Raw genomic sequence first — 22,864 nt, 5'->3', positions numbered from 1 at the left:
AGATCATATACAACTTTTTTTGTTTGCGGTCTGTTGATGACATCTATCTAGCACACCTAGGTTAGAGTGGAAAAAATCATCAACCCCACAAGGCGTGGCTTGGTGGCAAATTAAGAGATGAGGTTGTCACCTATTCCCAACTCTCTCTGTTAAAGCTCTCTCCTAGGTACACTAAGGGGGGTGGTCCCTAATGAAAAGTTAAATGAAATGTGAGTTTTCTAGGAGATCTTAAGTTAATGGGACTACTTTCAAAATGTGAGCAAACTTAGTGAATATAATGAGCAATGTAAGATATATATTCAATAATCAACACAACATTCAAGAGATAAGCATGTAAACCAGTGCCTTGTAAAAAAAATTGCTCAAATGAAATAAAAAATCTGCTCAAAGAGATATTCAAAGTGAAAGCACAAGTAGTACAATGTTAAATGAAATATATCACTTGCACAATATAAGTTGTGCTTGTAAGGAAATGCTCATATAAAGATAATAACATTCATGATCATAAGCACATGTAATAGTAATTTGAAGGAAAATAACTTGCAAATGAAATTCAATGGATGCCAAGTATTACTTGAAAAGTATAAGTAGATAAGCACTTGCTAAAGGGAATAATCAACAACAATAGATAACTTCATCAATGAGACATGAGATCATTCATCAAGTACATGAAATAAATAAACTTGCAAGTAAATTGGAAAATGCTCTAAAATAAATGGGATAGAATGATATGCAACCTAACTAAGGTAAGGTGCAATTATCTTGGTAAATTTTAATTTATATGCCTATTTAGGTGAGAGATTCTCCCTTCAACCTCTTACCAAGGGATAAAGATTGGGGTGACTACAAGGAAGAGGGGTTGAAAAAGCACTTGTCTTCGTTAACAATACCCTTTCCTTAATCCTTACAAGTCATGTGTGCATTCATTCCTACAAGGGGACAAAGCCACCTTTATAACTGCAGGGTCACACACTTTACCTTACTCCATACCAAATATTTCTATACAACCAAGCTTGTGCTTGGAGGTAAATTTTAAGTGTGCACGACCTAAAGCTAAAATGTCTAAATGATTGTATGTTATTAGTGCTTGCAAAGGATAGTACTGATACAAATGCCTCAAAGTGAATGGATAAATTGCCCAAAATAAGATTGTATCAATGACTTCAAATATTACTCACAAGCTTGTAAAAGTAAATGGCATGTAAACATAAGCTTCATAAATGACCAAGATTTTCAAGTTTATTCCAAGTAAATGCTTAACAAAGGATGTACCAATGAACAATACACTTGAGCACAAATCGACAATGAAGCATGTATCAATTGAAATGTAGCCAAGAGTAAAATGTATACTTGTGAGCAAAATGATTGTTAGATTGCAAGTTGTTTCAAAGTAAAGTACTTAAAATGTATGATGCATGATCAAAGCAACAAGTAAGCATATAATGTTAAGTAAATGAATTAAACTTGCCACATAAAACTTAAGAGTATTTGTTTGCTCAAATATTGTGCATGAAATGTAAGAGATTGCAATATACAAATACTTGAGAAATATAAAGTAAATTGAAAATGAAATTAGATGTGGATGCTATGTGATTGACATTAATCAACCAAAAAAGCATGTAAATGAACTAAGTGAGAAAACAGAAAAACAGAAATGCACGCAAATCCACCCAAGGAAAGTCCTCCCTCTAAATGAGGAGGGATGTCATGGGTAAATTCTCAAGCTCCCACAAGAAAATTTGTTTTTTTATTAGATGTTACAATGATAAGAAGGCCTTTAGAAGGTTGGCCAAAAGATGAAGGAAAATTTTTTAGAAAGTAGGAACTATAGACGCTAGAATCTCCTTGTGAAATTTGGCAACCACAATAGCCAATGGAAATGATAAACCCATCAAAATCTGAAAATTACAAAGAGAAATCAACCTCAAAGGGCTCACAACCTAGCTATTTTGCAGTTGCCCTCAAGCAAACTTGGCCCTATAGAAAGTGCTCACAAACTCCTTGAAATTCAATCCCCACATGTGTCAAAGGTCCTACAAACACTTGTTATAAGTTTCCAGAAATTTCTCCTCAAAATCTGTCACAAGATGAGTTAGCAAATGCTTCAACTATGGGCTGCAAAACAAAAGGAATGTTAGTGGAGAGAGCATGCAAAGAAGACAAATTATAATACACGCTAATATAAAATAAACTAAACCAAGTGATGGGAGTGAAACCCCATACTTGTCTAGTCTAGAAAATTGCTCTTAATTAGCTTATGTAATCTTTGAAAGCTCAAAGAAGTTGCTTCTCTTTACATGAAAACCTTGAAGTTAAAATTGATGGGTCTTGAACAATCTTGAATCCAGGAGTGCGTTGATCTATTTGAGACTTCTCTCATGCCCAAAAGCATCTGACATACAATTCAAACAAAGTTTTCCTACACACTTGGAGATAAATATTAGCTTACAAAAAGGAGTTAGAGCAACACAATGGGTGAAATAAACTAAAGATTCCTCCAAAAATCAATTAGCAATTTCACTCCTAGAATACTACTCTAAATCAAATATATATGCAAGGTAGCTTGCAAATATAGATCCACAATAAATTGCAATAGAAGCTAATAAGAACCAAATGCATAAGAAAATTAAGCATAACAATATAACATGGAAAGAGATCACCTCAAGATTGCCAAGTTAACACCAACAATGATACCCCAAAGTCTTTGTTTTATTAGCTAAATGCAAGTGTACAAAATGGCGGAGTTTCCTCAAACCCAAGAGCTCATAATATGAATGTAAAATGAGGAGCATAGAGTACAATATGTAGAGTTGAGGGAGCAAATCCCAATGGCCATACCAAATGACATGTGGAGAGGTGAAGATCTCAAAGCAAAACGAATTTGACCAAGCGTATGTGACAAATCTCCATGTGTGGAATCAGATTGTTGTAGGTAGCAGTGAGGTTAGGTAACTGGCCAATGTACTACCCTCTTCACCTGTTTATGTGTCTCGTTGCTTCTTTAGGATCTACCACATGTTATGATGTTAAATTAAGGTGTGTTCTATGCTTAGAGCAGTTTAGTTATTTTTCTTCTTATTAGCCATAGATTAAAAATCACATATACATTAAGTAAAGTGCAGATAGAACATTAAATGATCAACAGAAAACAAGCCAAGACAAGAGACACAAGATGTGGCAGCTAGCCAGGGACAAACCCCAATGCGGAAAAACCCTTTGATCAAATCTTCTTTTATCTTCAATAGTTCAGCAGAGAGAAATAGTACAAAATCTGAATTCTGTAATTTTATGTCAGCAGCAGCAAACCCCAGATCAGCAAAGTCAAACAGGGTCAAACTAGCTGAAATTGACATCTAAAATAATTGGTCAATTTCCGGTCAACTTGTCCTCGAACAGCCTGAAGAAACAGCCCTTGAACAGCCCCAATAGTTTAGTCAATTTGCAGATTTATGAAGTCAACTTGGAGCCCTAAACTAGGGAAGTTAACACCGGTCAAACCAGAGGTCAGATCACCTCGATTTTCGTGCCAAAAATTGCGGCCTGCCTAAGAGAGGCAACCACACCCAATCCGCACTTCTGGACGGTCAACGCTTGGTCAACGCTGGTCAAAGAGATGACCTGCTACCCTTGCATCCTTCTTTCTGCATCTACCTTGCCCTAAGACGTCTTCCTTTCAGCTACACGTGTGAGAGAGAGAGGCTCCTTTTATGCGTAGGGGAGAGAGAGAGAAGAGTGAATTGAATTGTCCAAATGAGGAGAATGCTCCTTGTATTTATATGCAAACGTTGAGGTTGAATAGACATGACTATTGGGCTTCTTAGCCTACATAAGTTTGTTGGCCGACCTTAACAATTTGTCCATAATCAAAATAAATTCATATCTCCATAAATACTTATCAGAATCGGATGATCTTTAGATCAATCCTACACCTCTCGATGAGAGAAATCTACGAAAAATATCAGAAGCCATAAATAAGGTGATCCACATGGCGTTTGGCCCTAGTTGCCAATTTTAACACTCCCTCTCAACTAGGGAGAACTTCATCTGCAATCTATCAGACCGTCACTGCTATCCATCCATCAAATGCACTGTCCTGTACAACTTGACCCCACTCTGCTCTGCTCAAACTATGAAGAAGAAGAAATCATCGAGGATGTATCATACCATCCTCCACTGACCCAAAGTTAGTCTCAGAGTGTGAACCACTCATTGATCCCAGATCAGTATCATTGATCCCAGATCAATGGAGGTCATCCTAGCATAGGGAGTACAGTAGATATAGCGATGTGTCCATCAATAGTACTACTATGGTCCCTATCCTCATTTCCCTACTCATTGATTAGATGAGAGGCACTTCCCATGAGTCCCAGACTGCATGGGTAGGATGCCTCGATAGGAGAACTAATCATCCTGTCCACGGGAGAACGAATCATCTTGTCCAATGGATGCCACGGAGAACTAATCATAATGACCTACAGGAGAACTAATCATCCTGCTCCACAGTCGCCACAGAGAACGAATCATCCTAGCCCACAGGAGAACTAATCATCCTGTTCCACAGTCGCCACAGAGAACGAATCATCCTGACCCATAGGAGAACTAATCATCCTGTTCCACAGTCGCCATGGGGTCTCACAGGGGAAGGTTGAACCTTTCCCCTATACATAGTGCACCACCAAGGGATGGTGAGTCGCCCTGTGTTCACATGTTGCTCCAAGAAGCACCCCGCGCCCCCTGGAGCTCCTAGAGCTCAATACGTCATACTCGAACCTCATAAGAGGGTCTCTGAACAACACCAAGTTGTTCTCGGAAAGTCAGGAATTTGACCTTTCCTAGGGGCTTTATCAAAATGTCAACGACCTGTTCATCTGTACCGATATGTTGGAGCCTTATTGCTCCTCGTTGCACCATATCTCGATTATAGTAGTACCTGATATCGATATGCTTGGAGCGATCATGAAATACGGTATTCTCTAATAAACGGAACTCGCTCTGGTTGTCACACAAAATCACGGTGGTATCTAATGTAAATCCAAACACCTCACTGAAGCGCTTTCGCAACCAGACTGTTTCACAGGAGGCCATGCTAGCAACAATGTACTCTGCCTCGGTAGTGCTCAAAGCCATCGACTTCTGCTTCCCGCTCATCCAGGATATCAAGGCAGATCCCAAAGAGAAACAGCACCCGGAAGTGCTCTTTCGGTCCACCACACTGCCTGCCCAATCAGCATCAGTATACCCAAGTAGTCTCACATCTCCGACAGTGTATCTCAACCCATGAGTGATTGTGCCACGAAGATATCTCAACAGATTCTTGGCACCAATCCTATGTGAGCGGTGAGGCTCAACCATATGTTGACTCAATGTGTTGACTACAAAGCATATATCCGGATGGGAGTTCACCAAGAACATTAATGCTTCGACGAGTTGACGATACTCGGTAGCATTTCGTAAAAGAGGTCCGGCAGCACTATCGCTTAACTTCTTGAAGTCGAGCTGCATCGGAGTAGTTACGGGCTTGCAGTCCACCATGCTGAATCTCTCCAATATCTTCACCACATATTTTCCTTGAGATAGGAAAATCTCCCCTAGTTTCTGCCAGACTTCCAGTCCTAGGAAATAGTGCATAAGTCCTAGATCTTTCATCTCGAACTCAAAAGCCAACTCCCTCTTACATTCGTGAATGAGAGGGTCTGCACCTATTAGAAAGAGGTCGTCAACATATAGCACCAGTATGAGAGGCTTGTCATCTATAACCTTAAAGTAAAGGTTAGAGTCAGCTTCACTCCTAGTGAATCCCAGCTTCATCAAGTAGCTATCGATCCTCTCATACCATGCTCAGGGTGCTTGCTTTAGCCCATAGAGGGCCTTCTTCAACCTGCACACATGAGATTCTCGATCATAAATCTCAAATCCTTCGGGTTGCTCCACATAGACCTCCTCTTTGATCGAACCATGTAAGAACGCAGTCTTGACATCCATCTGATGTAGGTTCCATCCTTGCGAAGCAGCAAGGGCTATGATTGAGCGGATGGTGGTATATCGGGCAACAGGTGCAAATATCTCGTCATAGTCTATACCTTCCTTCTGAGAGAAGCCATCAGCGACAAAACGAGCCTTATACTTTTCCGCACTTCCATCAACTGCATGCTTTATCTTGTAAAGCCATTTAGAAGTGACAACTGCTTTGTCTTGGGGTCTGGGGACCACATCCCAAACATCATTTTCCATAATGGACTCATATTCCTCGGTCATAGCATCCTTCCATACTTGATGCTTGACGGCATCTGTGAATGATGAAGGCTCATTTTGGATGATCGTGCTCATGATGGTCAAGGATCCCTGATACCTGTTCGGCTTCTTACTTTCACGGAAGGTTCCTCGGGGTGCAATGTGTCCTTCAGCATCATCAAGTGTCCCCCTAAGCCATGAAGGGCTCTTCCTACAAGAGGAAGGTTCTTACAAAGGACGATCAATAGAATCCATAGGTTCTTCCACATCGGGCATCGTCTCATCTTCTTTTTCCTTCAGTTCCCCAGTGTCAGCTTCTTTAGAAACCCTTAAAGAAGGAAGATTGTCTACCTTGCTAAGAGCCATATCTTCGTCAAAGGTGACATCATGACTAATCTCGACTTCCCTTTGACCAGCTACATATATTCTATAGCCCTTAGTATTTTCGCTATAGCCCACGAAGATTTCTTTCTTTCCAGATGCACCCAATTTATTGTTTTTTCCTTTAGGCACATGAAAATATACAGGGCTTCCAAAAATTCTAAAATGAGATACGCCAGGGTTCTTACCAGTGAACATTTATTCGGGAGTCTTGGAACCCAATGCTTGATGAGGGCATCAGTTTTGTACATATACGGCAGTATTTGCAGCTTCGGCCCATAGAAACTTCAAAAGTCTTTGATCATGGAGCATAGCACGGATAGCTTCCACAATTGTACGATTCTTCCTTTCCGCCACACCATTCTGTTCAGGAGTGTATGGTGTAGTAATCTCCCTCTTAATGCCAGCCTCTTTGCAAAAGTCATGAAACTCATTGGATTTATATTCAGTCCCATTATCAGTCCTTAAGATCTTGATTTTCTTTTCGATTTGATTCTCGATCAAGGCTTTGAAGTGTCGAAACCAGGAGAACACTTCATCCTTCTTTTCCAGGAAGTATATCCAAGTCTTGCAAGAATAATCATCTGTAAAAGTGAGGTAATATAAATATCCTCCCAAGGAGTTCACAGGCATCATATAGGATATGTCTGAGTGAACCAACTGCAATATATTGGAGGTCTTGCTTTGGCTTGAGGGGAATGGTCCCCTTTTGAGCTTCCCTTCGGCACATCCTAGACATACACCTTCTTGCTCTCGGAAACATAGGCCACCAAGCGCTTGTAGATAGAGTTCCGGATGATCTTCCTTGCTTTGACTTCTCCCTTGGTCCACTTGTTCCTAGCAACAGTGGATGCATTTGATGGAGGCTCAACAATCCCGCCTCTCACATGGTCCAATACTTCCTACTCTTCTAATGTTAGATCGAGAGACATGTTCCATCCGTGATAGTCAGACTTCTCACGAAGCTTGTCTTTAGCATGGAAGTGTGTTGAGGACCCCATGATTTTTTTTTAAGATAGCCTTGCCAACCTTCTCTTTGGTGATTGCTCTTGTTCTTGCTCTTGCTTGGGCTTTGTCTTCACATCAGCTCTGATACCATGTTAAATTATAGTATGTTCTATGCTTGTTTACTTATTTTTCTTCTTATTAGCCACAAATTAGCAATCACATATACATTAAGTAAAGTGTAAATAGAACACTAAATGATCAACAGAAAACAAGCCAAGACAAGAGACACAAGATGTGGCGGCTAGCCAGGGACAAACCCCAATGCGGGGAAACCCTTTGATCAAACCTTCTCTTATCTTCAATAGTTCAACAAAGAGAAATAGTACAAAATCTGAATTTTTTAATTTTATATCAGCGGTAGCAAACCCTAGATCAGTGAAGTCAAACTAAGTCAAACTAGCTGAAATTGACCTCTAAAATACTTGGTCAATTTCTAGTCAACTTGTCTTCGAACAACCTAAAAAAACAGCCCTTGAACAACCCCAAAATTTCAGTCAATTTGCAGATTTCTAAAGTCAACTTGCAGCCTTGAACTAAGGCAATCAACACCGGTCAAACCAGAGGTCAGATCACCTCGATTTTCATGCCAAAACTTGTGGCCTGCCTAGGAGAGGCAACCACACCCAATCCGCACTTCTGGAAGATCAACGCTTGGTCAACGTTGGTCAAAGAGATGACCTGCTACCCTAGCGTCCTTTTTTCTGTGACTTCCTTGCCCTAGGGCGTCTTCCTTTCAACCACACGTGTGTGAGAGAGAGAGAGGCTCATTTTATGCGTAGGAGAGAGAGAAAAGATGATTGAATTGAATTGTCCAAATGAGGAGAATGCTCCTTGTATTTATATGCAAACGTTGAGGTTGAATAGACATGATTGTTGGGCTTCTGGGCCTACATAAGTTTGTTGGTTGACCTTAACAATTTGTCCATAATCAAAATAAATTCAAATCTCCATAAATACTTATCGGAATCGGATGACCTTTAGATCAATCCTACACCTCTTGATGAGAGGAATCTAGAAAAAATATCAGAAGCAATAAATAAGGTAATCCCTAAGTCACCTGACACGGGGATTCGAGACACGTAGGATTCGAGATTCGTGGTGTCGGATTCGGACACGCTGACCCCCTGGAACAGGACACATTATATATTATTTTATTAAAAAAAATATATATATATATATATATATATATATTTAAAAAATATACATATATATTAAAAATTAGATATTATCATATTTCTTACACAAATTTTAATTAATGATACAAATTTATTGATTTCAAACATAGATCTTCATCTATAGCTATTAGCATGCATAGTACATACAAAATTCAAATAAATGTCAGTGGTACTGGTCACATAAATGATAAATTTATTAAAAATTTAAATCATGATTCATAATTCATAACTGAAAGACAACTTACAACTACAAGATAATAAGATAAACACACTGACAACTGTCGTTTTCTCATTAAGTCATCAAATCAAAATGTGTTACATAGGTAGTGTTGGTGCAATGCCAATGGCAAATAGAAATAGAAAATATAAAACAACTACAGGTATACAAGCCTCAAGGCATCAATCACCATCACTGTCCCCATCATCATGGTCCCCACTGCTCTCCTCTGCATCCTCCTACTCCCCTGTATCCATAGTCGCCTCTGCATCTGCTGGTATGGAGGTTGACCCCTCTAAGTCATCAAATCTAACAGGCTCTAGCACTAGATCATTGAGATCCATGTTGGCCAATGCCAACTCAACAGTGGTGTCCAGACCCATATCATCAGGAACAGTGTTACTTGGGAGCGGGAGCAAAAGCGGGGAGCGGGAGCGACATATTCAGAAGCTCTTGGTTTGGTGCTCTTGATTAAATACGAGTTCCATACCCTAATACATGACAAAATTCAATGGAAACATTGCAATCACCCAATCCTAAAATCCTGAAAAACTGATAAGTTTGCTGGATTTTGAATGAAATCTAAAATTCTACTTTCTCCATATGAAATCCAACGAGGTCGGAACCACTCTCAAACTTCCTGAGTCATTTCATGGTAATGTTAAAAATTTAAGTAAAAGGATGAAAATGAAGATTAAGGAGAATGTCACTTTTACTTTAAGAATTTAACATTACCATGAATAGCATATCAATACTAGGGCCTAGACTTGATCATGAAGCTGCCAAAATGCTCTACTCCTTGCTGCAACAGCACAAATCACTTGCCAACAGTGCAAATCACTTGCCAAATGAAAATATTAATGAGAAAACACGCCCTTTTCATTCCCGCACTAAGCTTAGCGAGTCCTGGAAACACGACACGTGTCCCAAAATCGCGACACGCTTTTGAAAATCGTGACACAACCTCGGATTCGACGTGTCGGAAACAAACACGACGTGTCATATGATTTGGACACGAATCCAGACCGAATCGTGTCGGATTCGCTAGATTCGGGATTCGTAGGGGGTTTAGGACGAATCTGATGACGTAGGGTAATCCACATGGAGTTTGGCCCTAGTTGCCAATTTTAACATATGAGAATGAGATGGTGAGGCAGCAAAGCTCCACCAAATCTGTTGTGTAATCCTCATCGAACTGTCAACCAAATTTGCTCCTAATTAAATCTGTGTGCACCTATTATGCATTGAGCGTATAGGCTGCCAAGTCTGATTTGCATGGAGGTTGGACTGTAAAAGAAGAAAGAAAGAAATTATTTTAACGTCCACGAGGCTAAAGATAGCCTATGGGACAGATTGCTTCTTCATCTACTTGATGTATTTGGCACTTTTTCTGTGAAGCTTCAAAATAAGTGCTCCCAACATCTCGACAAACCCTTCACTAAATAGATTATCCCAAGAGCTAGCTGCCAGCATATCTGCATAACTTTCCATGTTGCCTTTGAAGGCCTCACATTCTAAAATTATATGTTTTTATGTTTCCACTTTTCCGGAAGAACAAAAAATGCATACTCTTTCCTCCCACACTTCCATTGGCCTTTTCCAGTGCCCTCAATCAAATCTGCCATAAAAAGCGATTTAAACATGTGTTGATATTCCCTTTCCTGACTGCGTGGAAAATTAAATTTGCATGCAAGTATTATCTTCTGATTTTCCCATGTGTATGCAAAGTGAAGTGGGTCTACTCCCACTCATTTACTTTTCACCTTTATACAATATGGCATAACATTTGACATTAAATTAAATCAAAGTTACTTCAAACTTTTACGTTGCCTCATGAACTCATTGTTTGACCATTTGATTTGCCACTTTGAACTTTGACTTTGACTTGTTGTACCTTATCTGGTGGGCCCCACATGGTTGCTACGTCATCTTTTTCTTCTCCATATAATTTCCATGTCAAATTTTAGTTATTTTGACTTTGGAAAAATTTATAAATTTTTCCAATTATTGAAATTTTTTCCTCATTTTTCCACTAAAATTTTAAAAATTGGCTTTTGAGGGACTATAAGTTGATTTTTGACCCTCAAAGTGGGTCCTAGGATAATGATGGGCCTCTGAGGATGAATTTCAAGTAGTCACACGCCCCAGACATTTCCTAAGGCCACTTATTTACATCATTACAAAGAAATTAATTTAAAAAAATCATGTTTTGGGGGAAATTTTTAATTATTAAAAAATCCCCCCATAGTCAAATTCCGTGAAATTTCAGAAATGACCTAGCATGGTAATATACATTGACCCTAGACGCTAAGATGGACTTAAGGCATAATCTTCAAGCCGTCACCCCGGCTTTGGGGTAATGTAGCAAGTGAAAAAACCTAAAAAATTATTCGTTGTTGAAAAGCAGGAATAATTAACCAAGTAAAAAAACACTCCAAGGTGTACTCGCTTGTTGATTGAGTCTCAACATCCTAGTTCTGTTACATAGCTTTATTCATCATGCTAGCGACATTTTTACAATAGCCCCGTAGGGCTTGTGGGACCTGAGTACAACATAGAAGAAGATGAGAAGAAGAAGTTAGTGTTAAAAAACTCGATATATGAACTCTGATGGTGCATGAAGCCTCTAACATATCCTCAGGCATAGAGTCGTCAAAAGAAAAGAAAAAATCAAGTACAACTTTAGTGGTCAACATTTGGCTCCACATGGGGATGCGGGCTAGATAGAAAGTGACAGCATGCAAGAACTTGGAATCTGCATTCACAAAAAGACATATATCAATAGTGTACGTTCAAAATATCATCATATAAAATCAAAACTCAAATGAAATACTAGAGCATGAAATGGAAATTTATTCTAATAGCAGAAATGAAACTACTTTAAAAACATAAATAACAAAGAGTAGAGTTAGAAAAACAATACAAAAGATGCCCCATGGTATCAAATGTCCTTAATGAAGTTCATGCTGAGAACCTGCTTACTTTGAGGCAAATCCATGCGTTGTTTTTCTGATGTGCCCTGTCCAATTCTGAATATCTTAGGACTTTGATCCGTCCCAACACTACGTTGTATATGGCCATCAGATTTACCAAACCTTTTACGCTTTTTTCTTTTCTTCTTAATAAACCATGATGTTGATGATAATGCAATCAAAGTAGACCTTTCTGCATGATCCTGAAAATGCTCAGATGGAAAATTTGAAGTATCCATGACTTTTGTGGCTTGCCTTTTCTGTTTTGCATCTGCACTGACATGGGTGATGGATCAATCTCATAAGTATTAACCCAATTCCCCTCAGTTTCCTTTCTGTCCAGGGCACCTTCAATTAGCCATTTTTCAATGGAATAAATGACCTCATCATAATAAGATGAAGATTGCTTCAGTGGATTGGGCGGCTTATGATTTGTTTCTTTGTTGTTTTCCCATTCATCTTCTGTCCTACGCTGAAATTTTTGAACCTATAATATTTCCATTTCCTCCAACCTATTCTAAAAAGTGATCTGATTGGCCTTCATAACACTTGTTTCCTTGGCATGATTTGTTTCCATGGTGTTGATTAATTGTACTTGTTTTTCTTCCATGGCAAGCAACCTGTTTTGAAGAGTGGCCATCTGACTGGAGTGATTAGACTCCATGGTACTCATTTCCTTTGCATGATCTGCTATTAATCTTGTTTAATTGAGTTCCATGTTCTTAATTACTTGAGCATGGTTTGCTTGGATAGTAATCAAATGATTTTGAATAGAGGTCATCTGATTAGAATGATTGACTTCCATGGCCTTAATGAGTTGAGTTTGGTTGAGATGCATATCCTTAATCATTTGAGTCGAATCCTTGATGAGATCCTTATCATTTTCATTTGCTTGAGCTTTTGCTTTGATCTTTCTCTTATCTCCATAATTTTCTTCAAAGGCATCAATTAATGATTCAAGAGAATCGAAATTGTTAACAAGTCTATGAAGCAATCCAAAGCATCGCCATATAATGAAAAGATGAGAAGTTTCATTTTAATGTCCTCATGGTTAATATCATGGCACCATTTGCTCACAAAAGGTGGAAATTCCTAAGATGAGTTTTGGTAAAAATGGCATTGCTACCTAGAAAACTAGGCACCTATTCAATAGCCTCAATGGCTTCATCCTAAATAAAATTCGAATAGCCTGGATTGTTAGTAAGATCACAAGGGGCGAGCAAATCATTGATGATGGCATGCTCACTTGACCCTGTAAGAGCAGATGGACACCAAAGAGAGGCTCCTATCCAAGATTAGCAAGAAGTCTATGAGAAGGAAACTTCTAGCAAAAAATCTTGCAGAAAATGAAACAAGTGGAGTCGCCGCTTGAACAAGAATCTAACTCTAAAAATCCAAAATGCAAGAAATGAAAGTTAGTCGTATTCCAGGCACAGAAGGACTTGTCGACGGGAACGACGTCAAAAATATCAATGTTGTCTGTCTAGGACACCCAGGTTAGTGTGGGAAAAATCCAAAACCTCATAATGTTTGGCTTGGTGGAAAAATAAGAGATGGGGTTGTCACCTATTCCCAACTCTCTTTGTTAAAGCTCTCTCCTGGGTAAGCTAAGGGGGGTGGTCCCTAATGAAAAGTAAGATGAAATGTGAGTTTTCTAGGAGATCTTAAGTTAATGGGACTACTTTCAGAATGTGAGCAAACTTAGTGAATATAATGAGCACTGTAAGATATATATTCAATAATCAACACAACATTCAAGAGATAAGCATGTAAACCAGTGCCTTGTAAAATAACTACTCAAATGAAATATAAAATTTGCTCAAATAGATATTCAAAGTGAAATCACAAGTAGTCCTACAAAATAAAACAATGTCAGATGAAAGACATCACTTGCAAGATATAAGTTGCACTTGTAAAGAGATGCTCGTATAAAGATAATAGCATCCATGATCATAAGCGCATGTAATAGCAATTTGAAGGAAAATAACTTGAAAATGAAATTTCAAATGATGCCAAGTATTACTTGCAAAGTATAAGTAGATAAGCACTTGCTAAAGGGAATAATCAACAACAATAAATAACTTCATTAATGAGACATAAGATCATTCATCGAATACATGAAATGAATAAACTTGCAAGTAAATTGGAAAATGCTCTAAAATAAATGGGTTAGAATAATATGCAACTTAACTAAGGTGAGATGCAATTATCTTGATAAATTTTAATCTATATGTCTATTCTAAGTGAGAGATTCTCCCTTCAACCTCTTACCAAGGAGTAAAGATTGGGGTGACTGCAAGGAAGAGGGGTTGAGGAAGTACTTGTCTTCATTAACGATACCCTTCCCCTAATCCTTACAAGCCATATCTGCCTTCCTTCCTACAGGGGACAAAGTCATCTTCATAACTACAAGGTAACACACTTTACCTTAGTCCGTAACAAATAGAACTTTTAAAGAAAATTTTGGCCTATTATTTCTATACAACCAAGTTTATACTTGGAGGTAAATTTTAAGTGTGCAAGACCAAAAGCTGAAATGCCTACACACTTGTATGTTATTAGTGCTTGCAAAGGAAAGTACTGATACAAATGCCCCAAAGTGAAAGGATAAATTGCTCAAAATAAGATTGCATCACTGACTTCAAATATTATTCACAAACTTGTAAAAGTAAATGGCATGTAAACATAAGTTTCATAAATGACCAAGATTTTCAAGTTTGTTCCAAGTAAATGCTTAACAAAGGATGTACCAATGAATAATATACTTAAGCATAAATTGACAATGAAGATTGTATCAATTGAAATGTAGCCAAGAGTAAAATGCTTGCTTGTAAGTGAGCAAAATGATTGCTAGATTGCAAGTTGTTTCAAAGTAAAGTACTTAAAATGTATGATGCATGATCAGAGCAACAAGTAAGCATATAATGAGGCAACGTATCCCAAAGAAACAAAACACTAAGTAAATGAGTTAAACTAGCCACATAAAACTTAGGGTATTTTTTTGCTCAAAGATTGTGCATGAAATGTAAGAGATTGCAATATACAAACACTTCAGAAATATAAAGAAATCTGAAAATGAAAATACATGTGGATGTTATGTGACTTAGATTAATCAACCAAAAAGGCATGTAAATGAACTAAGTGAGAAAAATAGAAAAACAGAAATGCAAGCAAATCCACCTAAGGAAAGTCCTCCCTCTAAATGAGGAGGAGGGATGTCATGGGTAAATTCCAAATCTCCGACAAGAAAATTTGAAATTTTATTAAATGTTACAATTAGGAGAAGGCCTTTAGAAGGCTACCCAAAAGATGAAGGAGAAATTTTACAAAGTAGGAACTATAGAAGCTAGAATATCCTTGTGAAATTTGGAAACCACAATAGCCAATGGAAATCCATCAAAATCTGAAAATTACAAAGAGGAATCAGCCTCAAAGGACCCACAGCCATGCGAGGAATCAGATTGTTGTAGATGGCAGTGAGGATTAGCTAACTAGCCAATGTACCGCCCCTCTTGACTTGTGCATGTGTATCATTGATTCTTTAGAATCTGCCACATGTTATGAGAATGTGTTATGAACATAAATTATGTAAAAATAGATAATAAATAATAATCAGAATAATATATATAATTAAATAATAATTAGTTAAACAAAGAGACATGTCTCTACAGACATGACTCTTCGTGAAAGTGTACTTACCTAGCTATATATACAGGACCCTCATTCTCATTTGTAGGATCATACAACAATTCTTTATACGATATATAATTTACAATCACTGTCCTACCATAGATGTCTTTGTCTACAAAATATTTTAATATTTTCGCTACATATATGACTTTTGGTCGTTATATTAGTATCAAAGCCACGTCTGATCCCGACTTTCAGCCATCAAACTCTGTCAACATTGTTGTCGTCAAGACTCAAGTGTTTCTTTACTAAGTGGGAGGTTCTCCATTCAGCGAGCTTCGCTACTAGACCTTTGGCCTTCAAGGGAAAAAATAAAAAACCTTTGACTTTAAAAAAAAATGATTAAAAATAAAAATTTGAAAAAAAGGTTAATTAAAAATAAAAATAAACACAGAAAAAGGGATTATTTAAAATAAAAAAGTTATATTAAAAAAGAAAAATAATAGCAATTTACCTACCATTTTCAGTGCCTTCACATCACGTAGTCTTGTTGACTTTTCGTATGCAATAAAGGCTCCATACTCAGCAATCTCACACTTCGCCATCAACGCTTCACACAGAACGCCTAACAACAACTAACTTCTCGTCCACCACAGAGTCGTCATACTTCTGTGTTTTCCTTCATACATCTAATAGTCGCCAATCAACTTTCTTATTTTCACCACCGTTCTCCTGCATAGTTGTTGTCCCTATCCCTGCATACACACTGCTCCGCTGCCCACACAACCCGACTTCCACTTCTCTCACATCAGTCCTCCCTGTTCACTGCACATGCTCCCGCTTCATTCTCGCCCATGTTTGCTGCCATACTCCCACTGCACATTCTCGCATCACAAGTCGTCCCACAGTTGTCCCATCTGCCCGGTCTCACAGTCATCACACCGCCTTATGCTCACAAGTCGTCACACCGCCGTACATTCGGTCTCCTCCCATGACAGCATTGTCCTCCCACCTAGACCTCACGTACCAATCCGTTGTCCTGTTGACTATTGAAAAGGGTAGGTTTAATTGTGAATGCTAAGACTCGTGCCCGTTCGAAAAGAAACCGTAGCTTTTTGAAACATTGTATTTAATTGACATAATACATTGTTATATATTAAGTTCATATGTTATAAATATATACTATATTATATAAATTTAATATATTCATATATTAGTAGATTTTTAAATTAACCAAAAAAAAGAGCAACTAAATATATATATATATATATATATATATATATATATTATTTATAAAAAAAAGGAAGAGAGTTAAATTTATTTTTAAAAAATGGTCGGGGGCACTTATTTCTAAAAAGGAAGTCAAAATTTTCATAATTAAAAAGCAATTATATTACTTAAAAAACAAAAAAAGGTTACCTTTAAACCCTAAGCTTAGCAACAAACACAAAAGAAAGTTCATCATTGAAGGAAGATAGAGTCTAATTTGAAGATGAACAGAGAAACTATGGATGCCATACACAACTCTACATTTTGGACCAAATGTCCATTTTGTTGAGCAGCAGATCAGTATTTATCGATTTTTAAAAATCGCACAATACCTTGTCATAAGTGTCGAAGATTGTTTACATTAGAAGACTATCAAGAAAGCGCCCAGACTCTTGGATGCGGGTGTATAACGTGTTAAGTTGTACGAGGCTGGCTTGGTGGGTTGGCGCGTGGCTTACTACCACCGCCATCCAACCTCGAGTACAGCCAGGTTTAATGTCTTCTGCGGAAAATATCAATGCAGCATTAATGTCGTTCGTTCCCCCTCTCCAGTTTGCCAATTCTTCAGGTATGGCAACCCCCTTAAATTATATTCTTGCTCCTCTCCAAAGCTCTTGTCGTCCCAGTGTTGGCACAGAACTCCACTCTCGAGCTAGTCCAGGATATCGTTTTACTCTGAATTGTTGTGCTGAGGTTTTGTTGGGCTTCTACACTTCTCATAGCCCTGTTTGCAACTACAGCAGTCGCTCCTCTTCTGTCTTTCCTGCTGCTGCCAGTTTAGCTCTTCCTGCTTATTTCAACATGCCAAGACTGCGCTCGAGAATGAGCTGTAGAAGAGGAAGTTCTCGAGGATGTGTAACCCGCCAGCCCTCCTCCACTACCTCGAACTCCTCGACTGAAGATTCAAACTTCTGCACTGATAGCTTTCCAGTGATCAGGCGTGAACATGGTAGGGGTCGAGGGCAGCAAAATACAGCAGAGCGCTCTCAGCATTCCCATTCTAACACTACTTGTTTTCGGTTCCCCTACACTCTCCGTAATTCCTCCTTTATAGCCTCTGTTACCATCGAGCTTCGGGAGGATTCTTTTGGTTCGATTACTGCTATACCAGGTGTGTCTCGAGAGATGGGGACGGAGAACAATGAAGGACCTTCTCAAATTGACAATGCGCAAACTAAGGATCCTAGTGGCTCTGCCGGTCCGAGCGTCCCCACTGATGGAGGTTCTGCAAGTAAAGAGGGCCATCCCTCCGAGGAAGAAGACCCATACAAATATGGATGTCTCATTGTTGAAGAAGCGCCTACCACCTCTCATGAAGCCTAATCAGGTTGGCGCTTCTTGGTTTTAGTTTCTATGTTGTTCGAAGCTGCTCAATTCCCTTATGGTTTCTGTTTTTATGTTGTTCGAATCAAGTCATCACATGATTTACAGTTCTCAGGCTCAGTTTTTCACTCCAATGTCAAATAGCCGGTTTCCCCTGCATGGGTGGCATTTTCCTCACTGTGTCATCCAGTCTCAGTTACGGTTTAAGCTGTTCTTTGATTCTGTCTCTAGTTTTGAAAGGGTAACGCATAACTGTTTACTTGTTTCGGCTCAGTTCACTTGTCTTGGTCTTAATATTCCTCTGGTTAGTCTGCAGCTTCACTATGGGCGTTTTCTGTTTCATGGAAGATCTAATAGTCACTCTTAAGCCAGTCTTTTGGTCAGTGATCAAGCGAGGTATTGTCAGCATGCCGCCTCTCTGGGCTAGACGTCTCAAGGCCTCTGCCTCTTTGTAAATATAACTTTTTGTATCAATATAGGAGTAAACAAATTCAGAAAGAACAAAAACAACAAAAAAAAATGCCCAGACATAAATTAAAAAATTAAAAGAAATCACAAAACTTCAAAAAAAGAATGAAGCATCAGAAAAGAAAGATAAAAATCTCCAAGATTGGTTTCATGAAAAATCAACAGAAAGCATGAAGAAATTTGGCATCTAAGGAACCACAATGAGAAACTTCTTGCACAAGTCAAAAAATGTAAAACTAAGAAGCACAATTTGAACAAGAAAAAGAAATTTTTGACAAAAAATTCAACAAAAAACTATCAAAGAAAGAAAAGGACAATTTATGCTTAAAAGCCCTTAACAAAAATTTATTAGAACAAATCAAGTGCATAAAAAATGAGAAGCTTGAAGGCCAAAATCAAGTTGAGTCAAAAAATGAGGAATGCTTACGTCTCAAAAATCATAACCAAAATATGCTCAAACAGATTAAAAAACTTAAGGACAATAAGAAATCATTGACGAATAGGTTCAAAGAAATTGTCGGAAAAGAAGGATCAAAATCGCTAGTTGTAGTAGTCCAAGTTGGGGAAGAACAAACAAACATCGGTCCCACTAATCTCACAGTTCAGGGAAATCCAAATCCTACTAAAGTAAAGATGTACTCAGTGGTTGTCGTTCAAATGACGACCGTTCCAAATGATGATTCAGTCGCCAGCTCAACAACAACAGCACTTGAAGAAAATCAAGAATCAACCACTAGCATGACAAGGGAAAGTCAAACCAGAAGAACTATTTATCAGCACCCAAATTACAAGAGCAGACTTTCCAATCAATCGACTTGCCAATACAAATTTATGTTCCCAGGAATACTAAAGTTTGCAAAATCCTATCGTATGATAACCCTTGTTTTAAAAAACGACCGAGTCGACTCTTACTCGGCCAAGTTAGACCAAGCCAATGCCTGGCCGGGTTGGCTCGGTGGCCGAAACGGAACCACTGACCGGGTTGTTACCGAGCCAGCCATTAACTCGGTCGACTCGGTAACAACTCGGCCGACTCAGTAGTGACTCAGCCGACTCGGTAACAACTCGGTCGGTTGGGCTCTTTGACAACAATCCTGAAGCACATTTGTCAAAAGTTGTTCCACCTCCTACATATGGATGGTTGGGTTGTTGTTTATTGCATATCTATAGCTGTAAAGTAACCTATCACTGTGAGAAAGTTTTGAAAATTACAAGGCCGAAGTATGGTTATCCTAGTAGCATGAATTAGAAAACTGAAACAATGCATTGAGCCATACAATTTTTTTAAAAAGGAAAATGTTCTGGCAATGGACTAATAAATACATATTTACCTCTAATTGTTCTGGAGCTTGACCAAAATTAAATCAAGGGTTTTGAGACTTCATTAGGGGCAGATAATTGGTATTATTGTTGTTGTAGTCTAGTGATTGTCCTTAGGCTAAGGCAAAAAAGAAACCTGGCATTTGTGGCTAAGTATGAACTTTGTATTGGACAGTGCACTAGGTGCCATTTTGATATAATGGATACATTCATGAGCCTACTTTGATCATAAGTTGTCTTCTCTCTGTATTCTAAAGCTTATGTTTGGAAACATAAATGAAAATCTTTCAAATTATGTTTTCTATAAAGAAAAATACTTAATGTATTTTTTACAATGACCGGGTCATTGAAATCAAGCCGGCCGAGTCAATACCGAGTCAGAGTTGGAGTCGACCCTCAGCCGTTTCCAAGTCAGAGTCAGAGTTTTAAAACATGGACGATAACTATTCACCACATATCTCCAAAGATCAGAAGATTCCCTAAAAGGTTAATCTAGGATGGTCCGATCCATTCTATGTATGACAATTTTATATATCACTCCAAGGATCATATGAACTTGTATCAACAAATATGATCGTCCTAAGAAGAGAAGACATTCGTAGATAAGAGATCAAGTCCTTTCATCAACAAGTTTGAGGATAAAGCTTTTTGAAGGGGAAGGCAATGTTATGAACATAAATTATGTAAAAATAGATAATAAATAATAATCATAATAATTAGTTAAACAAAGAGGCATGTCTCTACAGACATGACTCTTTGTGAAAGTGTACTTACCTACCTATATATACAGGACCCTCATTCTCATTTGTAGGATCCTACAACAATTCTTTATACAATATATAATTTACAATTATTGTCCTACCATGGATGCCTTTGTCTATGAAGTATTTTAATATTTCCACTGCATATACGACTTTTCGTCGTTACAGAATGAGATGGTGAGGTAGCAAAGCTCGACCAAATCTGCTATGTAATCCTCATTGCATTGTCAACCAAATCTGCTCCTAATTAAATCTGCATGCACCTATTATGGACTGAGCGTACAGGCGGCCAAGTCTGATTTGCATGGAGATTAGGCTATAGAGATGAGTACATGTCGAAAAAGGAGTTGAGTATGGTATAAATGTATTCCACATTTTCCTCAATCAAATCTCCCATAAAAGCGATTTAAACATGTGATAATATTCCCTTTCCTGGTTGTGTGGAAAATTAAATTTGCATGTGGGTATTATCTTGTGAATTTTTCATGCGTATGCAAAGTGAAATGGATCCCCTCCCACTCATTTACTTTTCACCTTTATACAATATGCCATAACATTTGATTTTGAATTAAATCAAAGTTACTTCAAGCTCTTTAGTTGCCTCATGAACTCATCGTTGGACCACTTGAATTGCCACTTCGAACTTTGACTAAGACTTGTTGTATCTTATGTGGTGGACCCCACATGGCTAACACATCATCTTTTCCTTCTCCGCGTAATTTCCATGTCAAAATTTGGCATATTTTGAATTTGAAAAAAATTATAATTTTTTCCAATTATTGGATTCTTTGAATTATTTCCAGCAAAATTAGAAAAAATGGCTTTTGAGGGACTATAAGTCAAGTTTTTAACCTCAAAGTGGGTCTTAGGATAATGTTGGGTCTCTAAGGATGAATTTTGAGTAGTCACCTACCCCATGCATTTCCTAAGGCCACCTATTTACATCATTACATAGAAATTAATTAAAAAATCTCATTTTACGAGAAATTTTTAATTATTAAAAAATCCTACTTAGACCTAGTCAAATTCTGCGAAATTTCATAGACGACCTAGCATGGTAATATAAATTGACCCTAGACACTAAGATAGACTAAAGGCACGATCTTCAAGCCGTCGCCCCGGCTTTGGGGTAATGCATTGAGTGAAAAAACCTAGAAAAGTATTCGTCGTTGTAAACAGGAAAAATAACCAAAGCAAAAAAACACTCCAAGGTGTACTCATTTGTTGATCGAGTCTCAACATCCTAGGTCTGTTACATAGCTCTATTCATCATGTTAGCGACATATTTACAATATCTTCGTAGGGCTTGCGGAATCTAAGTACAACATAAAGAAGATGAAAAGAAGAAGTTTGAGTTAAAAAACTCTGATGATATATGAACTCTAATGGTACATGAAGCCTCTAACATATCCTTAGGCATGGAGTCGTAAAAAAAAAATCAAGTGCAACTTTAGTGGTCAACACAGTCAACTGTGGCCAAATGTAAAATTTCACGCTTAGCTACTCAACAATCCTATTTTGGAGAGAAGTTATAGGTTTGTTTCAAGGAGTACGGTTGTAGCTGAGCATGGAACCACCAAAAAGCTAAGTTGCGCGTGAATGGTGTTGTTGTGCATATACCTTGCTCACTGTGAACGAAATTCGAAACAAAGTTTTTCTTGTTCCGAAACGATTGTGTTGAATATAAGTATTCTTGCTCGATTGTGGAAGTTAGACAATAAGACACTCCACGCATCAAATACATTTCATTGGTGGCTCGTCAATACATTGACAACAAGTTAGTACAAGTTGGTATCAAGTGTTGGCAAGGATCGTTTGAAGTCAATTGGGACCCACATCTTATCTCTTGCTAATTATAATGTTAATATATATATATATAGATATCAAGGTGTAAGTTTGATTGTTGTTTAATGTTTGGTTATATTTCCATTCTATAATTCGATTTCAAGCCAGCAGTGCCAGAATTTTCCAGTATGTCTAATGCGCCTGGAAAGGGGCCTTTATATAATGGTTTGGTTATTGTATGGTTCAAGTTAAGTTTATGAGCTCAATTTGAGACAAAGTGGAAACCGAAAGAATCACTGTGATCAAGGCTCAAAGACATACCCC

At 38.1% G+C, this 22,864-nt stretch overlaps 1 protein-coding gene across 3 annotated transcripts in view; it reads right to left on the bottom strand.

The window, feature by feature from the left end:
* LOC149173922 (protein NO VEIN-like) overlaps nt 1-22,864 on the bottom strand; it is a 252,536-nt gene that overhangs the window by 54,825 nt on the left and 174,847 nt on the right. The gene's annotated exons all lie outside the window — the stretch shown is intronic.

Source organism: Pinus tabuliformis, chromosome 4_2 (assembly GCF_031772625.1).
Source record: "Pinus tabuliformis cultivar Carrire ecotype Pingquan chromosome 4_2, CPIR1, whole genome shotgun sequence".
NCBI lineage: Eukaryota > Viridiplantae > Streptophyta > Pinopsida > Pinales > Pinaceae > Pinus > Pinus tabuliformis.
The sequence above is the reverse complement of the archived record's forward strand: the minus strand, read 5'-3'. Positions and strand labels throughout refer to the sequence as shown.